Below are 18,358 nucleotides of genomic sequence, written 5' to 3' on the forward strand. Positions count from 1 at the left end.
TTTGGCCTGCTTATTTTTTAGAACTAGCTACCCATCCACAGCAGTACTTCTACGGTATAACAGAGTATAGCTGTTTGCTTGGCTTCATTCTACAGACAACATCACTCAGAAAAAGGCCCACATAATCTTGGTTCAATTGTAAACAGTTTCAGGCAGGGACCATAGTTTGTGCGATGTTATCATGATCAGTGGCCTCTAGGCATTATTACAATACAAGAGTGGTTCTCAACCTTTTACAACTCAAGGCACTCCTCAATAACTTTTCAGAACTTAATGAAACCCCATTTAAAGACTAAGGGCATGTGTAGACAAAACGGGGGGCCCTAAATTGAAGTGGTGGGTTTGAAAAAACACTGCTTCAATTTAGGGCTGATTAAACCCCCGTGTCATGCACACACCCCACTGACTTACCTGCCTCTCTGACAGGGAGCAGAGGGCGAGCTGCCAGCAGGCGGAGCGGTCCTTGGGCTGCAGGGGGGATGCAGGGGGCTGGTGCTTCCCTCCACAGCAGCTGCATCCCACCCCCACCTCCAGGCAGCACCTGCCTGCAGGCACCTGACTCAGGTGGTCCCAGGGGGCACTGCAGCCATGGATGGAAGCACCAGGCCCCTGCACAGCTCATGCAGGCAGGCAGGCTCCCAGGGCGAGGGGTGGGGGGAAGAGTCTCACAGCTCTTTTTGGGTGGAGCTGCTTTCCTGCGCTGCTGTCAGGCTGCCTGCAGGGCTTCCTGCAGAGCTGTGGAGTTGCACGGAGCCCAGTGCTTCACTCTGTGACTGTATGGACAACAAACTAAAACTACTTGAAGGAGTTTTAGTTTGCTGCACCTCAAGTCATTTCAGATGCATTACACCACCAAATTTCTTACAGCAGCTGGATTAATGTGCAATACACCACCAAGGCGTGTAAACACTGACACCATTAAGGTGGTGCAAAAACATTTAGCCTGCTTTAAAGTGTCGTGCACACAAGCCTCTCATTTTGTCTACATTCGGCCTAAAGTACTTGCCTTCCCATACCCCTAAGTAAAAGGATCTCATGAGGTGGCAAGATAGGCAGGGCACATCTGAATGCATGATAAGGAAAGCAGAGACTGCTAGGCAGAGCAGACAGGAGCTTGGTGTGGGGGTCATTCATAGGTACGTAAAAATTAAGGAAGGGACCTCGAAAGATCATCAAATCCAACCCCCCTGCTCTGGGCAGGAACACTGCCGTGTGCAAATAATACCAGTAAGGTGTCTGTCTAGTCTCCTCTTGAAGACTTCTAAGGTTGGGGCCTGCACCACCTCCTTGGGAAGTCTCTTCCACATTCTGGTCACCCTTACTGTAAAGAAGTTCTTTCTTACATCCAACCTGAACCATCCTCTAACAGTTTATTGCCACAGCTCCTTGTCCTCTCCTGGGGTGCCCTAGTGAACAGTTTTTCTCCCAGCTCCTGATATTCACCCCTTACAGTTAATGGCCGCCAAGTCTCCCCTCAGTCTTCTCTTCCCCAGGCTGAACAGGCGCAGATCCCTTAGTCTTTCCTCATAAAGTTTGTCCTCCAGGCCCTTAATCATTCTTGTGGCCCTTCTCTGGACCCTTTCAAGATTCTCCACAGCTTTTTTGAAGTGCAGCACCCAAAAATGAACACAACACTCCAGCTGGGGTCTCACCAATGCCGAGTAGAGAAGAAGTATCTCTTCTGCTCAAGCAGGGATTCACCCCCCACTCCCCTCTCCCACAGCACAGACCATAGCCAGCGTGTGGTTTGTTAACTAATGCTGAGAGGTGTCTGTGTAAGGCAGACAGGACAGTGACCACTCAGGGCTTTTTGGAGCTAATCAACAGGTCAGCTGATAATGCCCCATTGTTCCTTCCTTGGAAAAAGCTGTTTAAGAAGAGCTTGAACTAATGAAAGAAGCTTTTGTTTTCTTGATGGGGTGTTAACGCTGTGTTATCAACTCCCTGCTGGCTGCCTCACTTGTCAGGAGCAGCAAGGGGAGGGAGGGAACCCTCCCTAATCAGTGTCCTACTGGGACCTGACCACTCACCCCCTCAGCTCAGCACTGTGGAAGGCAAGGGGGGGCTGCTCTAGTGCCCCTGGCTTCTAGCCTGAGCCACTGCAGGCATGCACCTGCATTTCTTCAATCCAGAGTGAATGTACAGTTGCAAACCAGTTCAGCCTAGCCAGGTTAGAGTAACAGATTGAATCAATTCATACTTAGGCTTTTTGAATGTCTGACCCTAGCCCTAAAGGGAGTAGTTATTTCTGCAGAATGCAGAAGAGGGTAACAATGGACACTGGTGTGTGACAGGTGAGGAACCCTTCCATGCCATGCTTTTTCCATGGCCTGCCCCTCCCTGCCTCTACTCTATACCTGAGGGGGTATTTTCAGCCCCTGATGCTGTAGCTGCTCCTCTGGAGATGTGAATGCCAGTGCCCAGAGCCACCATTCCCCATAGCCCCTCCTACCATCTCCAGGAGCATGAGAGCAGCAGAGGAAGGAGACAGACTGAAAATCCATGGCCCCATTTTTACCCTCCCACAGCACAACATGATGCTTGCAGCACAGTGGTGGTTGGCACAGGGGCTGTGCTTGTCTACTTGCCTCATTCCCCTCCTTCTCCTATGCTTTGGGAGCTGGTGCAAGGATCCTTGGGGAGAGCTTCAAGGATACTGGGGCAGGCTTAGAGTGTCTGGTATCTTGAGGAGCCAGTGCTTGCCTCCTCTCACAGGAACTGGGTATCATGGCACTCCTCAATTCATCTTGTAGAACCCCAGGGTGCCACAATTCCCTGGTTGAGAATCAGTGCCATAGAAATAATTCTTTTTTTAAAAAGTACTTCCATCACAATATTCTGTCATTCTCTCCATGGGGCTCCACCTCCCCTATACCCTGTTCTTACCACACCTGCTGGGTGGTACCTGTGATCTTACAAGTATGTACAAGTCCTTCAACTGGTAACTTACCCAATCATTCCACACATATTTATACCCTTCCAGTTCATGAGTCCACCTGGGCTCAATTACTTCCTAATCACATCACATTAATTTACATACTTGCCCTCAATAAAGAGGGTCCTCACTTATGGCTACTCATTCTGAGAGTCCAGTATCAATTACTTAGTCCTTGTACTTGCTGGATTAATGAATCTTTCCCTAATCAATTAATTATAATTTATGCCTCATCAAATAGCAGGCTCAACATCCTCAGACTTATTAAATCTGTTGGCCCCACCATCTCTGGCCCATTGGCACTGATCCGTTGGCTCCCCAGAGGAGCTAAACAGCCGCTTCTCTCACAAAGGGGCTGGCCCCATATCCCAGTCTCAGTACCAGTGTGTTAAGTGGCTGCATCTTCTCTGCTGGGTACTCTTCACTGGCTTCCACTCTGGATGCCCACAACTTGTCCCTGGTTTGGGACCCAGGTTCATTGCACCCTGGACTTTCTTTGTGCCTCCGTACAGAATTGCACCACTCTCTTCAGGGAGACCATGCTTTTTCCTCTCTGGGGGTTCAGTGACTTGACCCTGTCTCCTTTGGGGCCATCAAAACTCCCAGGAGCCAATGAACCATGGCTCCCCCAGCACGTAGGTGCCTGCAGCTGGGAGCCTGCTTGCACTTTTGGGGTTATTCTCAGACAGACTCACTGGAAGTGATGTGCTCCTAGGGCTACTCCCAGGTAAGTTGGCTGATTACCCTGAGTCCATTCAGGGTTGCACTTGTAATAGGGGCTGGGGAATCGCTCCCTATTACAGTGGATATAAAACTGGCTGGAACATGAGGCTCAACTAGTAGTGATCAATGGCTTGAGGTCTAGTTGCCATCCAGTATCAAGTGGAGTGAGCCAGGGGTCGGTCCTGGGGCCAGTTTTATTCTATAAATTTATTAACTATCTGGAAAATGGGATGTATTACACCCTCAGCAAGTTTGTGGATGACACCAAGCTGAGGAGAGTAGTAGATACACTGGAGGGTAGGGCTAGGACTCAGAGAGACCTAGACATATTGGAGGATTGGGCCAAAGGAAATCTCATGAGGTTCAATAAGGACAAGTGCAGAGTCCTGTGCTTAGGATGGAACAATCCCATATGCTGCTACAACCTTGGGACTGACTGGCTAAGCAGCAGCTCTGCAGAAAAGGGCCTGGAAGTTACAGTGGACACTAAGCTGGATATGAGCCAATAGTGTTCCCTTGCTGTCAAGAAGGCTAACAGCATATTGAGCTGCATTAGTAGCCGTGTTGCCATCAGATTGAAGGAAGTGATTCTTCCCCTCTATTCTGCACTGGTGAGGCTACATCTGAAGTACTGTGTCCAGTTTTGCCACCCCCCCCCTCCCACTACAGAAAAGATGCAGACAAGTTGGAGAGAGCCAGTGGAGGGCAACAGAAATGGTGAGGGGGATGGCGGACATAACTTTTGAGGAGAAGCTGAGGGAACTTGGTTTATTTAGTTTGCAGAAGAGAAGTTGGGGAGGATTTAATAGCAGCCTTCAACTACCTGAAGGCTGGTTCCAAAGAGGATGGAGCTGGACTGCTCTCAGTGGTGGCAGATCACAAAACAAGGAACAATTGTTGTCTCAAGTTACAACAAGGTAAGTTTATGTTGGATATTTCTTACTAGGAATGTGGTGAAACACTGGAGCAGGTTATGTAGAGAGATGGTGGAATTTCCATCCTTGGAAGTTGTCACAACCCAAAGTTGTGGTTTTTTGTTTGTGTGTGCTTCGGCACTGCTAAATTATTTTCCCGCCGACTGTAGCTTTCTTTGCATGATAGAGTTCTCTGCTGTGGGAGAGAACTCTGGTGCAACAGGGGATTTCCCGGCAAATTACAGCTTCTTTGCAGGGTGCATTTCTTTTGCATACTAGTGATGCACGTTGCAAAGGAGTTCCCGCCATTTGTATTTGGATTTGCGCCACATAATTGGCCAGTTCCAAATGTAGGCACCCGTGGCGGCTAGGTATTGGCTTGCTAGCCGTATAAAAGGCTTGGGTAGTTTCCGCCCAAGTCGGAGAGGGAGAGGGAGAGAGAGAGAGAGAAAACTGGAAAGAGAGATAGAACTCACCAGGAGGAGGAGACTTCGTACTGTGTGAAGATCTCCAAGCGCTGTGGACCCTTGCAGACCCAACGCGCCTCTCTCAAGCTTAATAACCGAACCCACGGAGCTTTCGCTTCTAGCCTCTCCCCGTCGCCGATTGCAATCCAAGATGTATCCCTTTCCTGTAAACCCAATTTTCAAACCTACGGAGCCTAAACAACTCCGGGGGACCAGGGAACCGAACCGAACCCGCGGAGCCTAAACAACTCCGTGGGAGCAACCGAATTTGTCGTAGTCCTCTAGCGAGGACTTAAGCGGAGCTGCGCCTGGAAACCTGTCCAGCCTACACCACTACCATCTTTGGGTGTAAGTAAACAATCTTTTCAATCAACCACTACGCGTTTGTGACTAATTCTAGCTCACCACCGGTTTTCTCCGACCTCGTGTGCCTGGGCTGCTGGCCACAGCCCGCGTGCGCAAAAGACGGGCCGTGGATCGCCCCCCCCGACTTGCACTTGGCGGCAGGATCGCGGCCCGGCCCGCACATGGCGACGAGGATGGGATCAGGAGAGAACACGCTAAAGCTAGAGTTGGTTCAGAATTGCCCTTGGCGCGATAACCAACGCCAAGTGAAAAGTTTTGAGGAACTGGAGGTGCATATCACTTACCACCAGGCAGGCGGAACGGGTGAAAGATTTGTGAGCGGACGTCTGTCGCTAAAGGGAGAAGAGGGAATCTCCGAAGACGGAGCCCCGAGAGAAAGGGAAGTGTACTTGCTCCCCGCGGCGTTCGGGTGTATAATGAGAGATGAGCGGGTCCTGTTTAGGCCCCTTGATACTGTGTCCCTCGCCGGACCCAACCCGGCGGGTGAAATGAACCCGACTTTCACCCAGGAGTGTGCCCGATGCCTATGATGTGCTCGGGAGAGTGAAGAACCGGAGCCAATCGGCCGGTTCTCCCCGTGTATGGTAATGGCTAGATTATGGGGTCGCGAGCTTCCATCCGAGACGGAGGAACTTGCTGCGGATGAAAGAGTGGCCTTGCGGTATGACAAGGGGGGAGAATGTGGTACAACTTTTCGTACTGTGATGGATTTAATGCAAAAAAACCTAAGTTTGAAAACCCAGCTGCAGATGGTGATCCGATCGGTCAAATAAGCGGCTGAGAAAAAGGAGCTTGAAACGCCAGTCCAAGATGGCACCGAGCAAAAGGGAGACCGCGTGGAAGAACCAGAAAAGAAGGGTGGAGCTTCTGAAGAACCCGTGAGATTTCGGTCAGTGACTCCACCCATCGACGCAGTGTCGTCGCCGGCAACTCCGCCCATCGACACAGCGACGCCTCTACTGACCACGCCTTCCTGCCGACGAAGGAGAGAGTCAAGCGGAGGAGTGCATCTGCCCCTCCTGCCTGAAGCAATAACAGTAGCAGTAACCCCCACGGCAGCAGTTCAGCCTATAACAGCATCAACTCCTGAAGGAGCAGCTTATTCTACAACTACTAACCGAGTTGCTACTACTTATTATGCTCGCACCAGAACTGAGTTGCAGGATTTATGTAGAGCATCAAGAATTCAACCTGAAGAGACTCTAGCTGTATGGTTAGGACGTTTAGTCATTGAACTTGGATCCGACCTGCTGAACCAAGAAGAAGCAAGCTTCCTAGTGAGACAAGCTTCGTGGAGTAGAGGACATGTCACCGACATCGACATGATAACATGCAATACTCACTGGCCTACTCTACTGCCAGCGCTTGTTGCAGGACTGATTAGTCAAAAGGCCCACGTGTGGCATGCAGGATGGCCAGAATATACCGGCACAGAGCATCTTATGCTGGCAATTATTGGTGTCTCGTATTGTTCTTGGAACCCGAGAGCATGTGCGCTGGGACTGACATCACTCCAGCGAATAAGACCATGGCCTCACCATCTTTTGCGAGATCCTGGAACCGTTCCACTAACTTCTCACAATCTAGACAGTTGCCTTGAGGTTTATGGGCAAAAGAATATCGCCGTCCTTCGGATTCTGCTCAGTCCAACGGTAAATCAACCCGTGAGTAATCTTCTTTGTCAGTTGCCACGACTGCGTATGCTGATTGAGCCAAGATTGTCTTTTGATCAGGACTGTCAACACCCGACCAGACCTCAAGTCACCAGACGACGTGGATCCGATCTCCCACCACTGCCACCGAGAACCCTAGAGGAGCGATACATGTTTGGATTTCTCCTACAGCGTTCCGGCCTTAACAAGCGGCAGCTTTGGATTTTAGGAGACGCAGGCCAATGGCAATTAGCTTATGAGTTAGGTTTCCGTTATTTAGAAGAACCAGATGATGAATCTTCGACGATTTCGTCTAATTGAGCCATGAAAATTATTTAAGTTTGTTGAATAAGATTATTAATCTGTTTCTGAGAGTTTTCTGTTTACAGATCCGGAATTCAGAGCGCGTGATAAAGAGGAGCCCTAAGAGGGATGACATCACAGAGAGAAGTGAGGACTTGACGTATGACTTCGCCACAATGCCCACTGAAGCCCTGATCGTGCAATTTTGTTATGAATCAGATTATATGTTTGTGTTGATTATTATTTCTTGATTGTTATGTAACTTAATCCCAGGGCAGCGAATTTTGTGTTTGACCCAACGCGCCTCTCTCAAGCTTAATAACCGAACCCGCAGAGCTTTCGCTTCTAGCCTCTCCCCGTCGCCGATCTCAATCCAAGACGTATCCCTTTCCTGTAAACCCAATTTTCGAACCCACGGAGCCTAAACAACTCTGGGGGACCAGGGAACCGAACCGAACCCACAGAGCCTAAACAACTCCGTGGGAGCAACCGAATTTGTCGTAGTCCTCTAGCGAGGACTTAAGCGGAGCTGCACCTGGAAACCTGTCCAGCCTACACCACTACCATCTTTGGGTGTAAGTAAACAATCTTTTCAATCAACCACTACGCGTTTGTGACTAATTCTAGCTCGCCACCGGTTTTCTCCGACCTCGTGTGCCTGGGCTGCTGGCCACAGCCCGTGTGCGCAAAAGACGGGCCGCGGATCGCCCCCCCCCCCCGACTCGCACTTGGTGGCGGGATCGGGGCCCAGCCTGCACAGAAGTTTTTAAGGCCTGGCTCAACAAAGCCTTGGCTGGGATGATCCAGTTGGGGATTGTCTTACTTTGAACTGGGGCTTAGACTAAATGACCTCCTGAAATCCCTTCCAACCCTAATTTTCTATGTTTCTATGAATGCTGAATTGCCTAAGGGTAGGCCTAAGTGTCATCTGACTATATGGAAATCCAGGCCACTGCTCCTTCCCTTCCTCCACCCCTCATGTTCTCACAAGTTGGTAGGGGCAGGACTGCATGCCAGGCTGGAGGTGGTGTCTGCCTGCCTGTCAGCAAGGCATTCTGTGCTGCTCTGATTCCCAGTTAGACTGTGTCCTGTGCCCCTGAGTTTCTGGGACACCATTATGATTCCCAACACCCAGCTGGGACCAGCCTCTGAAATCCAGGACTGTTAAAATGGTTAACCTACCTAAGGGACCTGTTCAAATTTTCCCTTTCTTTAATAACCTGTTTAAACCTGGTCATTCAGGGGTCAGCTAATGACCCAAGAATGAAGGCTTATGCCCCTTGCTAACTTTTGTCTTATATAAGGTAACTGTGTAGATGTTCCCACTATCCAATATTGATGTTTAATCCTTTTTGCCATCCTGCAAATCAGGATGCCTCAGTGATATCTGATGGCACTGAGTTCCATGAGTTCATTATGCATCAAGTAAAATTATTTCATTAATTGTTAGTCAATTTTACCTTTGCATCTTCCATTTCTGCTCACATCACTCCATTTATCTCGTAATAAAATGAAAATGAAAAAAAATGAAAAGAAGATGAAGTAAAAAAGGGTATACAAGAGAAAAAGTAAATGAAAAAATAAATGATGCTTTCAGTACCAGGCCGCACCGCTTTGTGCTCAAGTACAGGAAGCTATTCTGGCCTCAGCACGTGAAGCTTTTCATTCCTAATGTGCTCAATGGATAGCAGTCACCACCTAGGATCCTTACTGATTTCTTTGATGTACAAGGTCTAGTGAGGGCACCATAAATCACTTCAAAGTGTGGCTAAGGCTGCCAGGAGTCTCAGTTTTATTGACTAGTCTTACAACCTAAATTGAAACTTTAAAAATAATAAATGACTATATCAAGGGTGCAAGAATTTTTGTGGGTGATATTTTTCCTGGACCAACTTTAAGATTTGTGAGAGATTAGTACCCCAAATATTGTTTAAATCTCTCCCAACCATACTATCAGTACAATAAGAAATATCACCAAAAAAATCCTTGCTTCTCACATTTCCCGGACTATCATGGCTACAACATCACTCTAATATTACTGCATTAAATAAATCTTATTGCCTTTTCCACTTAAAACTACTGTTTAAAGATGACTTAGTGGAAGCATAACAATGCAGCTGGATGCTCAGGATAGCTGTGACACATCGGTGACTTCTGGGTGATGTGATTGTGTAGCTCTGGTGAAAGTGGTCTTTTTCCACCCCCAGCTATGCTTGGGGCAGCTGCCCTGATTGTCCCACCCTAATTATTCTACTGTAACTCAGTGTTATATCCTACTTTTTCACTGGTGCCATTCAAACGTAAACCAATGCTGTGTCTTTACTCTGGATATGATATCACAGTGATATATTTATGTCATGCTGCAATACATATTCACTTTTGAATGATGCTTTCTATACTTTGTATTCTTAAGTCAGGCATGCTAAAAAGAGTAGTAGTCTGGTAAGTCAGGTCAGACAGTACCTGAGGTTTTTCAAACAGTGTTTAGCTTATCTTTACTAATTTCCCCAAACCTTTAAAGGCCTAGTTTTGCCACCCTTCCTCAATTTGAGTGGCACCTTACTCTGTAATCAGTCTTACTGGAATTAATAGGACTATCTGGAGAATCAAGTTTCAATATGAAAAAAGGTGACAGAACAGGTAACTGCATCTTAGATAAAAATATATATAGGGCAGGATTTTTAGGTGATGTAAATGGGAGAAATCTCATTGATTTCACTGGAGTTATTCCAATTGCACTATGTGAGGATCCTGTCCAAAACTTTTTTTACCCCTTAATCTAAAATTTAAATTTCCAAATTTCTTCATCTCTCAGTAAAATCAAGCACCTAGATTCTGTTTACTTAATTTGTCTTTCAGCATAATTAAGCTATATTCTATCCCCTAGAGTTATCATTATTTCAGTCTTTCAGGATGTTCCTAAGGGCTGCCTTCTGTCAGCAGTTGATCTTTACACTTGCTTTCTGCTGATATTACTCTCAGTTTAATTGCTGCTGAAAACAGAATTCCTGACAAGATAAAGGCTGCTCAGTTGTAATCTTAAGCGTCTCTTCCTTTTTGCCTTGCGTTTTACAGGTCCATGGTAAATCTTATAAAAATAGTTTTATAATTATTGTGTGTTTGCTAGCTCATCCACAGTTTTTGATATGAAGGTTTATTTAATCAGTTCATATGGTGCTGTCCCTTAAGAATTGGTTTAACTGAGCTAATGTATAATTAGTGTTTCTCTCCACCCTCATGTTTGCTGCCTTAACCAGTTGGGAATTATGTTTGTACTGTATGTTCCAGAGAAATCAGAGATTCCCCGTATCTGAGCTACTTCCTAAGGTATACCTTATATACTCATTTTATACTGGTGACAAATAATTTTGCTTTAGAACTGTGGTTTTTTTGGTTCAGCATTTCAGAATCCTTTTTGTTTTCTGAAATACTTAAGGGACATGTACTAGGGTGGCTTGTATATGGTATTATTTAAAAGTAGTTATTTTAGTCCTGATAAAGTTCTTGCTGCTATCACTAACTCTAAAATCTCTGTACATGCATCGCACCAAAGCATCTCTGAGTTTAATAATTCCATCAATTGCTCTTCTCTAAATGTATGTCCCTTTCCTCAGTATTACATATCATACCTGTGACTGCCTCCTTGTCATGAAAACAATTCAGACAAAACAAAGGGTGGAAAATAGCAAGAGGTCTGGGTCCTTTGCAAAGTACTTGCTAATGGACTTTATTTTGTGTTTTTATAAAATGTTTCCTATTTGAAATTGTTCTTCCAGCACTTATTTATGACTGTTTTTCACCCTACATTTTCTGTGTAATATTCGTTTGGACTACTGTATATCTTTAGTATTCATTATTTGTTTCCGGTTGAATGTCATGAAGGCATATAAAAAGGTTCTTATTCCCTGATTGGAGAGAGGAATTTTTTTGCAAACAGGAAATATTTCAGAGATTTGTGATGGCTGCAGAAACACTTTTGGTGTAAATCTTAGCATGAGCATACATTCACATCAGTGTTCAGGAGCCCTTTCTTTGCTGCTAGGAGAAGAGGCAGTTGTGTGAAAGTTCACAGAAAATAAATACAAGGTAAACATAATCAATGCAAATTTAATAGCCCAGATCCCCAGGTCAAACTGCGTGTGATGTTGGGAGGGAGGTAAACTGGGCCTTGCCAATCTCCAAACTTGCAAGAAACCAGGGGCCCATTTTAGCCTCTTAATTCTTGCAAGTTTAGGTCTTACTAATGGCTGTTGTGCAGCCTGAGGACTGTGGAATATCTTGCAAACTGCTGATATTCCTTCTTGCCCCAACACAGTCTGTATACCTAAGAAGCAGAGACAGGTGGCACAGAGTTGGTTTAATCATAGGCCCTCAACTTGTAATGCTAGCTCTAACTCTGAATCTTTTTGTTGACTTGGCTAACTCATTGAACCATTCTGACTTTATTTGCCTATCTGTCAAATGAGGTTAATAACATTCTTTTACTTCACAGCTGGGCTTTTCAGGAAAGCATAAAAAAACTCCACTTCAGCTTGCCCTTTTGGAAATTAATGAGACTGTTTGTTAAGAATGAGCGTACCTCAAACCTCTTCTTACTAATCTTCTGCCCAGAGGAGGTATTGGAAAAGTATGTTGAGGTCCATGTGAACATACACACAACACACAGCTACATCTATGAAAAGGGAGATTCTGAATCTCCTTGTCTTTGGATTTCTATTGCCAAGTTTGGGAAAAAAAGTAAGTTTCTTTAAGGTGTTGCAGCCAGATTCAGGATTGCATCTTGATTTTATCTGGCATGTAATTTCAATTTTGGATTAATATTGTGACAAGTGGTATATTTTCCATATCTTCATCATATACCTTATTGCATATAACTTGTATTCACTATGGATGTCACCATAATACTTATATGCATTTATTGTATAGAACTGATATCTTGCAAGGAGTAGGCTTTCTGTGTTATTACAATGTATACCATGTTTCATAAATCATTACATTGAATGCAATCTTTGTAGTCTTTTAAAGAAGACTATAAGAAAATGGCATGGAGGACAAATGCTTTATACTATTATCCTTTTTCTTTGAAGTCAGGATGGCAGGCAGCATCTACACTGTACTACATATCTCACTATATCTTATGAATTAGAGCTGATGAAACAATGCTGTGGGAAACTTTTTCTTTGCTTTGTGTTGATACAAGATTTTGATATGCAAAGAAATGCAAATTGTAACAATTTTGTCCATGAAAACTTCACAAGTGGATATGCCAATTCACTAATGCATTAACATTTGATTTCCAGTCTGGCAACTGTAATACAGCAGTGTTCAACCTCCAGCCTGTAGGTCAGATCCAGCCCTGGGAACTGTTTTATCTGGCCCATGGGAATCCCCACTGGTCTGGAAATTTGAGGGTAGAAGAGTAGTGGCCTTAATTGCTGCTTCCCTTTTGTCAAATTTTTGGACCTGTGATGAACTCTGTGAGCTAGGTGATGTGGCCTTGGGGGGCCATGGGGAACTATATCCTCGGTCTCATCATCATCATCAGCAGCAGCAGCAGAAATCCCTCACAGTCAAAGATAATTGTCTTCCATGATTGCCTTATCTGTAGGTCCAAAGATACCTGACAAGACCAATCTAGGATCAACAGGTTTTATTGCAACTCTGGCATGTATTTTCATGCAGGGTGAGTGGCTCCAGATTCTTGATTCAGTTGGTGACATGTTGGTTCTGCCTGTCCCGCTTTACTGCCTCCTGTTGTCATTGTAAAGTTTCAAAGTACTGATATTCTTTCAGCAGACTCTTCCTCCATTTGGAGTGGTCCTGGGCAATAATCTCCCATGAGTTGATGTTGCATTTTTTCAAGTTGGCCTTGAGGATGTCCTTGAGGCATGTTTTCTGCCTTCTTCTTGCGTGTATGCCTTGACTAAGCTGGAAGAATAAAATTTACTTTGGGAGTCTGGAGTCAGACATTTGGAAGATGTGGCTGGCCCAGAGAAGTTGGATGATTATGACCTTGATGCTCATGGTATTTGCTTGCAAGAGGATGCTAACATTGGAGTGTCTGTTGTCCCACTGGATTTGAAGGATCTTGCATAAGCAGTTTTGATGGTACCTCTCCAGCGACTTGAGGTGTCTCCTATACGTTGTCTGTGTCTCAGTTCTGTACAGTAAGGTAGGGATCACAACTTCATGATAAACCATGAGCTTGGTTTCAAATCTAATGTTGTGATCTTTGAACACACATTTCCTCAGGCATCCAAAGGTTCAACTTGCAGTGGGGTTGATATACGTCACACCATGGCACGATCCATAGATTTCATAGCTTTTTAGGGCCAGAAGGGACCTCAGCAGATCATTGGGTTCAACCCCTTGCCCTGGGCAGGAAAGAATGCTGGGGTCAAATGACCCTGGCAAGGTGCTTATCTAGTCTCCTCTTAAAGATCTCCAACATAGGGGAGAGCACCACCTCCCTTGGAAGCCCATTTCAGAGTTTGGCAGCCCTTACCATAAAGAAATTTTTCCTAATGTCTAATCTAAATCTGCTCTCCTTCAGTTTATGGCTGTTGTTCCTAGTAACCCCAAGGGGCACCCTGGTAAACAGAGTATCCCCTATTTCTTGCTGCCCCCCTCCCTCCCTGATGAATTTGTAAATGGCTACAAGATCCCCTCTCAGCCTTCTTTCGTGGAGGCTGAAGAGATTCAGGTCCTTCAATCTCTCCTCGTAGGATCTTTACCTGTAGGCTCACACCCATATGAGTAGCCCTGCTCTGAACCCACTCAAGGTTGTCCTCTTCCATCTTGAAGTGCCATGCCCAGAACTGGATGCAGTACTCCAGCTACAGTCTTATCAATGTCACATAGAGTGGAAGTATCACCTCCTTAGACCTGCTCATAAGCAGACTTATCACTTTGTCACATTGATGACTCATGTTCATTTTGGAGTCAACTACGACTCCGAGATCCCTTTCTGCTGCTGTGCTGATTAGAAAATCACCTCCAAGCCTGTAGGTGTGTTGGTGATTCTTTCTCCCTAGATGTAGCACTTTGCACTTACCTTGTTAAACTGCATCCTATTCTGTTCTGCCCACATTTCCAACCTGTCCAAATCCGCCTGAATCCACTCCTTGCCCTCCAGCATGTTAACTTTGCCCCATAATTTGGTGTCCACAGATTTGGACAGAGTGCTTTCAACGCACTCATCCAAGTCACTGATGAAGATATTGAACACTACTGGTCCAAGGACCGAGCCCTGGGGAACTCTACTGCCCACATTTTTCCAGGTTGAAAATGACCCATCCACCACCACCCTCTGTGTGTGCCCCATAAGCCAACTCTCCATCCACCTGACCATGTAGTAATCTATGCCACAATGGCCTAATTTGTTTATAAGAATGGGGTGTGACACTGTATCAAAGGCCTTCTTAAAATCCAAGTAGATGACGTTCACCTCGACTCCCGCATTGGTCATAAAAAGAAACAAGGTTAGTCAGGCAGGATTTACCTGCTATGAAGCCATGCTGGTTGCCCTTCAGCATTATTTTTCCTATTAGACTTCCACAAATGTGATCTTTAATAATTTTTTCAAAGGTTTTCTCAAAGATAGAGGTGTGGCTAACCAGCTTATAGTTACCTGGATCATTGTTTCTCCCCTTCTTGAAAATAGGGGACACATTGGCCCTTTTCCAGTCTTCTGGGACCCATCCTCAGCTCCATGAGTGCGCAAACAACCTTGCCAGTGGTTCTGCAATGACACTGGCCGATTCCTTCAGCACCCTAGGTAAAGATCGTCTGGGCCTGCTGACTTAAACATGTCCAGCCCATCCAAATGCCTCTTACTAGGTCAGTGCTAACTGTTGGTGGGTTGGAGTCCCTCTTGTGCCTGTCTTTAGCCCCTTTGGGAGATATGTCTTTATTCGTGTTTAGGAATACAGATGCAAAGAACTTGTTTAGGAGCACAGCGATGTCCCTCCTATCGGCTGCCAATTGCCCTAGTCTATCCTGTAGGGGTCCAATGCTGCCATGTGTCTCCCTTTTGCTCCCTATGTACCTAAAGAAGGACTTTTTGTTGTGTTTATTTTTTGTAGCCAGCCTGAGTTCCATTTCTGCTTTGGTCTTTCTAACCTTTTGCCACCTTTTGCCAGATAGTGAATTCTAACAATTGGTGGTTGCCATCCCCTAGGTTATCCTGTATCTGCAGACCATCCACCAGATCATTCCCTGTAGCAAGCACTGAGTCCAGTAAGGCATTTCCCCTAGTGGGACTGTATACCTCCTGCGTTAGGTGAAGGTCCTGTATGCAGGTTAAGAACCTATGTGAATGGGAAGATCTAGCTGATTGCTCCTCCCAGCAGATGTCAGGGTAGTTTAGATCACTCGTGACAACCATGTCCCTTGAGTGTACTGCCTCTGAGAGCTGCTTGAGAATTCCAGGTTTAACTCATCCTCCTAGTGTGAGCTAATAGACCTCCACTACCAAGTCCCTTTTCCTCCATCCCCCTTGTATTCTGACCCACAGTACCTCAATTTGCCACTCTTCTGATCCCATCTTGATTATTGAAGACGTGCATCATAGAGAGCAATGCCTTCCCCCCCCCCACCTCCTTTTTTTCCCCACTCTGTTTCATATGTACAGCCTATAGCCCTCAATGCCTACTGCCCAATTGTGAGTAGGGTCCCACCAGGTTTCTGTTAACCTAACCAGGTCGAAATCTTTGTTTGCAAGCCAGTGTGTGGGGTCAGGCTGGTCCAAGGTGAGATTTGGCCAAGGTGTACCTAGATCTGGCACATGCATCGGGCCAGTGTGTGTCCAGATCTTATGTGCAGGATCCAGTATGCAGACTGGCCCTGCACCATTCATCTAGCCTGTGGAGCTGGAAAGTTGAGCACCCAGTGGTGATCTGGGTAATCTGTTTGATGGTCCTAAACAATGAAAAGATGTGTAAAACCAACAGATAATGAATAAGAGATGTTTCTCGGAAATGCCTGAGAATAATTTTGAGTGTTTATATTTTGTGTTATTCCTTTACAATATTATATAAACTGTTATGTGATTTATAAATGTCAGACAGGGCATCACTTCTACTTATTTTTGTGTTATTCATAAATCAATAGATTCTCAGAATTCTGACTACACTTGAAAAATGAAGAAGCTTGAGATTTTACATTTCTTTGATCCTCCTCTTTTCTCCCCAATATTTGGCACTGGAGGAAAATGTTGTCATATAACTTTATTAAATCAGAAAAAAAATTAAAATAGCCATTACTTATATTTGTGACTTTTCAAGACACGATAGCAACTTTTTAATTTTTCTTGTTCTCTCTCTTTTTAGGACAAAACCTCCTTCTTCCCCTTTCCCTGTCTAGGTCTTTGCCAGTATAATCTGGCTAGCTATACTTGTACCAAACTTTCAGTTTCCTTGGCTCCTTTCTACCCTCTTTGACCAATCCTCTAGATGTCAAGAGCCTCCCTTTTCCACTTCCATTACAGTGAAAATATTATACATAGGAAAAAATGGAGATGCTGAGAGATTTACAGTTCTAGCTATACCTGTGGTGTCATAAAGGAAATCCCACAGAGATTCTTTTGATGATAATAGCAGTGGAGTATTGAGAGATGTTTCCATATGAAGAGTATATGTGGAAAGGATAAAACACTTCAGAAATAAAATAACGATTTGGGTCAAATGCTATACTAGTCAGTCTCACCTCTCTCCTGTTTAGTTTTGGTTTTGTGGCACTTGCAACTCATTAGAACACGGAACTGCCAGTTTGCAATGCTAACAAGTATGCTAAAAGATACAAAAGGTCTCCAATAATCGCTTAGCTCCAGGAGGTCAGGATTTTGTAATGTTAATCCTCTCTGGATTTTAAGTCTTAATTAGACTCAAAAATCTCTTCCAGGGTGCCAAGGGTTAAGTCAGCATAAGTTGTCTGATAAACATGCTGGTTAATGTTAATGATTATTGAAATTCAATTCCCAGCAGCTATAACAAGCATAACTGCATTTATAACTTTTCCCTCTATGCTGATATTAACTCTTAGGTTCCCTCTGAGACTTGGCTCAAAAAAGCTGCCTTGGTATTGATTTAAAGTTTAAAATGCTTCCCTTTTAGTAGAAGGTAAATGCTAACTACCTCACTATTGTATATTTATCCCTACTGTACACAGCAGAGGTATGTTTTAGTTGTGTGTTTTACCAAGAGACTGAAATTTTGTTAGTTTGCAGCTGAGATTTACTTTGTTATAATTGATGCAGAGCAGGGCTGTGAGGCTGGTGTTGAAATGAGATGAACCTGTGTGTGTGTGTGTGTGTGTGTGTGTGTGTGTGCATGCATGTGTGTATGTGTATGTGTGCGTGTGATGCTCCAAATATTGCCTAGTTAGCTTGTGTTCTTGTTCCATGATCCAGATTCTGCTCAAGCACATATAGCTAATTCAAGTGACTAAGCCCAAGTGGATTTCAGTGGAACTACTGACAATTTAGCCAAAGGAATGTGGCACCACTGCATCATTTTCCATTGACTTGCCTCAGAGTTATCATTTACACATATACAAAATGGGTATAAAATCCTGCCGGTGCTTTGAGAGTCTGATTAACTACCAAATTGCAATGACTTTGCACTCCTTTTGTGCATAGATATATGACAATACATGGGACACAGCAGAGGAATATTAGGCTCTAAATTCCTTTACCATCTTTATCTTGAGTCAAAACCCTGGCCTATTTCTATTTTATGGTATAAAAGAGCAGAAAAGGGGCTCAGATTTTAGATTTCCACTGCAACTACTAACTTCCCACATATGCCAGGTGCAGCTCTACTATGTTTGGGTCAAGAAGATTTAGGCCATTATTCACAGCTCTTAAATATATCCCAAGACATTATTAGTACCATCTGTGTCTCCAGACATTTTAATCCTAGGTATTGGTCAGACCAAGACCTGGACCCCTTTAAATTTTAGAAGCAAAGGATGGAGGGTTTTTCAGTGATATAAATCTGG

The sequence above is a fragment of the Alligator mississippiensis genome, chromosome 2 (genome assembly GCF_030867095.1).
Source record: "Alligator mississippiensis isolate rAllMis1 chromosome 2, rAllMis1, whole genome shotgun sequence".
In the NCBI taxonomy this organism is placed as follows: Eukaryota; Metazoa; Chordata; order Crocodylia; family Alligatoridae; genus Alligator; species Alligator mississippiensis.